The sequence below is a fragment of the Chiloscyllium punctatum genome, chromosome 12, assembly GCF_047496795.1.
Source record: "Chiloscyllium punctatum isolate Juve2018m chromosome 12, sChiPun1.3, whole genome shotgun sequence".
Taxonomy (NCBI): Eukaryota; Metazoa; Chordata; class Chondrichthyes; order Orectolobiformes; family Hemiscylliidae; genus Chiloscyllium; species Chiloscyllium punctatum.
The window spans coordinates 79,904,876-79,910,651 of record NC_092750.1 but is presented as its reverse complement, the minus strand read 5'-3'; positions in this window follow the sequence as shown (position 1 = coordinate 79,910,651).

Here is a 5,776-nt window from a genome sequence, read left to right as displayed (position 1 = left end):
GACAGAGAGAAGGGGACAGAGAGTGGGTGGACAGAGAGAGGGGGACAGTGAGAGGGGGACAGTGAGAGGGGGACAGAGAGAGTGGCGCAGAGAGAGTGGGGACAGAGAGAGGGGGGGCAGAGAGAGGGGGACAGAAAGAGGGGGACAGAGAGAGGGGGGACGGAGAGAGTGGGGACAGAGAGAGGGGGACAGACAGAGAGGTGGACGGAGAGTGAGGTGGACAGAGAGAGAGGTGGACAGAGAGAGTGGGAACAGAGAGAGGGGGCAGAGGGAGACAGGGACAGAGCGTGAGGGACAGAGAGAGTGGGGACAGAGAGCAGGGGAAAGAGAGAGTGGGGACAGAGAGGGGGGAAAGAGAGAGGGGGACAGCGAGAGGGGGACATAAAGAGGGGGACAGAGAGAGTGGTGACAGAGAGGGGGGAAAGAGAGAGGGGGACAGAGAGAGGGGGACATAAAGAGGGGGACAGTGAGAGGGGGACAGAGAGAGTGGCGCAGAGAGAGTGGGGACCGAGAGAGAGGGGCAGAGAGATGGGAACACAGAGAGGGGGCAGAGAGAGGGAGCAGAGAGAGGGAGGGCAGAGAGAGGGGGACAGACAGAGAGGTGGACGGAGAGTGAGGTGGACAGAGAGAGAGGTGGACAGAGAGAGTGGGAACAGAGAGAGGGGGCAGAGGGAGACAGGGACAGAGCGTGAGGGACAGAGAGAGTGGGGACAGAGAGCAGGGGAAAGAGAGAGTGGGGACAGAGAGGGGGAAAGAGAGAGGGGAACAGCGAGAGGGGGACATAAAGAGGGGGACAGAGAGAGTGGTGACAGTGAGGGGGGAAAGAGAGAGGGGGACAGAGAGAGGGGGACATAAAGAGGGGGACAGTGAGAGGGGGACAGAGAGAGTGGCGCAGAGAGAGTGGGGACCGAGAGAGAGGGGCAGAGAGATGGGAACACAGAGAGGGGGCAGAGAGAGGGAGCAGAGAGAGGGAGGGCAGAGACAGGGTGGCAGAGAGGGAGGGGCAGAGAGAGGGAGGTAGAGAGAGGGGGGCAGGGTGCAGAGAGAGGGGTGGCAGAGAGAGGGAGGCAGAGAGAGGGCTGGCAGAGAGAAGGCGGACAGAGAGAGGGGGCAGAGAGGGTGTGCAGAGGGAGGTGGACAGAGAGAGAGGTGGACAGAGAGACGGGGGTCAGAGAGAGGTGTGACAGAGTGAGACAGGGACAGAGAGAGGGAGCAGAGAAAGTGGGGACAGAGAGAGAAGGGACAGAGAGAGGGCGACAGTCAGAGGCGGACAGAGAGAGTGGGAACAGAGAGAGTGGGGACAGAGAGAGGGGGGACAGAGAGAGTGGGGACAGAGAGAGGGGGACAGACAGAGAGGTGGACAGAGAGTGAGGTGGACAGAGAGAGAGGTGGACAGAGAGAGTGGGAACAGAGAGAGGGGGCAGAGGGAGACAGGGACAGAGCGTGAGGGACAGAGAGAGTGGGGACAGAGAGCAGGGGACAGAGAGAGTGGGGACAGAGAGGGGGAAAGAGAGAGGGGGACAGAGAGAGGGGGACATAAAGAGGGGGACAGAGAGAGTGGTGACAGAGAGGGGGGAAAGAGAGAGGGGGACAGAGAGAGGGGGACATAAAGAGGGGGACAGTGAGAGGGGGACAGAGAGAGTGGCGCAGAGAGAGTGGGGACCGAGAGAGAGGGGCAGAGAGATGGGAACACAGAGAGGGGGCAGAGAGAGGGAGCAGAGAGAGGGAGGGCAGAGACAGGATGGCAGAGAGGGAGGGGCAGAGAGAGGGAGGTAGAGAGAGGGGGGCAGGGTGCAGAGAGAGGGGTGGCAGAGAGAGGGAGGCAGAGAGAGGGCTGGCAGAGAGAAGGCGGGCAGAGAGAGGGGGCAGAGAGGGTGTGCAGAGGGAGGTGGACAGAGAGAGAGGTGGACAGAGAGACGGGGGTCAGAGAGAGGTGGGACAGAGTGAGACAGGGACAGAGAGAGGGAGCAGAGAAAGTGGGGACAGAGAGAGAAGGGACAGAGAGAGGGCGACAGTCAGAGGCGGACAGAGAGAGTGGGGACAGAGAGAGTGGGGACAGAGAGAGGGGGACAGACAGAGAGGTGGACAGAGAGTGAGGTGGACAGAGAGAGAGGTGGACAGAGAGAGTGGGAACAGAGAGAGGGGGCAGAGGGAGACAGCGACAGAGCGTGAGGGACAGAGAGAGTGGGGACAGAGAGCAGGGGACAGAGAGCAGGGGACAGAGAGAAGGGAACAGAGAGAAGGGGACAGAGAGAAGGGGACAGAGAGAGGGAGGGCAGAGAGGAGGGGGGCAGAGAGAATAGGGCAGATAGCAGGGGGGAAGTGAGCAGCGGTGTCAGAGAGAGGGGGGACAGAGAGAGTGAGGGACAGAGAGAGGGGGAAATAGAGAGGCGGACAGAGAGCGTTGGGACAGAGAGATGGGCAGAGAGAGGAGGGACAGACATAGAGGAACAGAGTACCGTGGGGACAGAGTGAGGGGGATCGAGAGAGGGGAAACAGAGTGAGGGGGGACAGAGTGAGGGGTTCGGTGAGGGGTGAGTGGGCGAGAGGGGACAGAGAGACAGGGGGACAGGGAGGGTGGTCAGAGCAAGGAAGCAGAGAGGGGGTTAGAGAGAGGGGCAGAGAGGGGGGTGATAGAGAGTCATGGGACAGGGAGGGGAGGACAGAAACAGGGGGACAGAGAGAAAGGGACAGATAGAGGGGGCAGGGGGCAGAGAGAGAGAGGGGGACAGTGAGAGAGGGATAGAGAGAGAGGTGCAGGGAGAGTGAAGAGAGAGGTGGCAGAGCGAGTTGGGACGACAGAGAGAGGGTGACAGAGAGAAGGGGACAGACATGGTGAGAGAGAAAAAGGTGGACAGAGAGGGGGGGAAGAGAGGGGGGGACAGAGAGAGGCGGGACAGAGAGACAGTGTACAGAGAGACGGGGACAGAGGGACAGGGCCAAAGAGAGAGTGGGGCAGTGAGAGATGTACAGAGAGAGTGGGGACAGAGAGAGGGGGACAGAGAGAGAGAGGACAGAAAGAGGGGGTAGAGGGAAAAGGGGGACAGAGAGGGGTACAGATGGAGGGGGACAGAGAGAGTGGGGACAGAGAGAGGGGGGACAGAGAGAATGGGGACAGGGAGGGTGCGACAGAGAGAGGAGGGACAGAGAGAGGGGTCAGAAAGATGGGGACAGAGAGAGGGGTGACAGAGAGAGGGGAGACAGAGGGAGGGGGACAGAAAGAGGGGGCAGAGAGAGGGGGACAGAGAGAGGAGTGACAGAGAGAGTGGGGACAGAGGGGGGGGAAGAGAGAGGGGGACAGAGAGAGGAGGACATAAAGAGGGGGACAGAGAGAGGGGAACAGAGAGGGGGAACAGAGAGATGAGTGACAAAGAGAGGAGGTCATGGGGGGCAGAGAGAGGGTTTCAGGGAGGGGGCAGAGAGAGAGAGGCAGAGAGAGGGGGCAGGGGTGCAGAGAGAGGGGTGGCAGAGAGAGGGAGGCAGAGAGAGGGCTGGCAGAGAGAGGGCGGGCAGAGAGAGGGGGCAGAGAGGGGGTGCAGAGGGAGGTGGACAGAGAGAGGGGGGTCAGAGAGAGGCGGGACAGAGTGAGACAGGGACAGAGAGAGGGGGCAGAGAAAGTGGGGACAGAGAGAGAAGGGACAGAGTGAGAGAGGGACAGAGAGGGGGGGCAGAGAAAGTAGGGACAGAGAGAGAAAGGACAGAGAGAGGGGGAAAGTGAGAGGGGGACAGAGAGAGTGGGGACCGAGAGAGGGGGCAGAGGGAGACAGGGACAGAGAGTGAGGGACAGAGAGAGTGGGGACAGAGAGCCGGGGACAGAGAGCAGGGGACAGAGAGAAGGGAACAGAGAAAAGGGGACAGAGAGAAGGGGACAGAGAGAGGGAGGGCAGAGAGGAGGGGGGCAAAGAGAAGGGGGCAGAGAGCGGGGGGTAGTGAGCAGCGATGTCAGAGACAGGAGGACAGAGAGAGTGAGGGACAGAGAGAGGGGGAAATAGAGAGGGGGGACAGAGAGCGGTGGGACAGAGAGAGGGGCAGAGAGAGAGGGGGCACAGACATAATGGAACAGAGTATCGTGGGGACAGAGTAAGGGGCATCGAGAGAGGGGGGACAGAATGAGGGGGGGACAGAGTGAGGGGGACAGCGAGGGGTGAGCGAGCGAGAGGGGACAGATAGACAAGGGGACAGGGAGGGTGGTCAGAGCAAAGGAGCAGAGAGAGGGGGACACAGACAGGGGGCAGAGAGGGGGGTGACAGAGAGTCAGGGGACAGGGAGGGGAGGACAGAGACCGGGGGACAGGGAGAGGGGGAAAGATAGAGGGGGCGGGGGGCAGAGAGAGAGGGGGGCAGTGAGAGAGGGATAGAGAGAGAGGGACAGGGAGAGTGAAGAGAGAGGTGGCAGAGCGAGTTGGGAGGACAGAGAGAGGGTGACAGAGAGAAGGGGACAGACTTAGTGGGAGAGAAAAAGGTGGACAGAGAGAGAAGGGCAGAGAGAGCGGGGACAGAGAGAGGGGGGACAGAGAGATGGGGGACAGAGAGACAGGGTACAGAGAGACGGGGACAGATGGACAGGGCCAAAGAGAGTGGGGCAGTGCGAGATGGACAGAGAGAGTGGGGACAGAGATAGGGGGACAGTGAGAGAGGGGACAGAAAGAGGGGGTAGAGAGAGAAGGGGGATAGAGAGGGGGACAGATGGAGGGGGACAGAGAGAGTGGGGACAGAGAGAAGGGGACAGAGAGAGTGGGGACAGAGAGAGTGGGGACAGAGAGATGGGGGACAGAGAGATGGGGGACAGAGAGAGTGGGGACAGAGAGGGTGGGGACAGGGAGAGGGGGAACAGAGAGAGGGGAACAGAGAGGGGGGGACAGAGAGATGAGTGACAAAGAGAGGAGGTCATAGGGGGCAGAGAGAGGGTTTCAGGGAGGGGGGGCAGAGAGGGGGTCGCAGAGAGAGGGGCAGAGAGAGGGGGACAGAAAGAGAGGCACAGAGAGAGGGGGACAGGGAGAGGAGGGACAGAGAGTGTGGGGACAGAGAGGGAGGGACAGAGAGAGGGGGACAGAGAGAGGGGGACATAAAGAGGGGGACTGTGAGAGGGGAACAGAGAGGGGGGAACAGAGAGATGAGTGACAAAGAGAGGAGGTCATAGGGGGCAGAGAGAGGGTTTCAGGGAGGGGGCAGAGAGGGGGTCGCAGAGAGAGGGGCAGAGAGAGGGGGACACAGAGAGGGGACAGACAGAGGGAGGGCAGAGAGAGGGGGGCAGAGAGGGGGGCAGAGAGAGGGAGGCAGAGAGAGAGGGGCGGCGGGGCAGAGAGAGGGGTGGCAAAGAGAGGGGACAGAGGGAGGGCGGGCAGAGAGAGGGCGGGCAGAGAGAGGGGGCAGAGACGGGGTGCAGAGAGAGGTGGACAGAGACAGACAGGGACAGAGAGAGGGGGCAGAATGAGTGGGGACAGAGAGTGAAGGGACAGAGAGAGGGGGACAGTGAGAAGGGGACAGAGAGTGTGGTGACAGAGAGTGGGGACAGAGAGAGGGGGACAGAGAGGGAGGTGGACAGAGGGAGTGGGGACAGAGAGAGGGGGCAGAGGGAGACAGGGACAGAGAGTGAGGGACAGAGAGATTGGGGACAGAGAGCAGGGGACAGAGAGAAGGGAACAGAGAGAAGTGGACAGAGAGAATGTGACAGAGAGTGGGAGGGCAGAGAGGAGGGGGTCTGAGAGAAGGGGACAGAGAGCCGGGGGTAAGTGAGCAGCGGTGTCAGAGAGAGAGGGGGGACAGAGAGAGTGAGG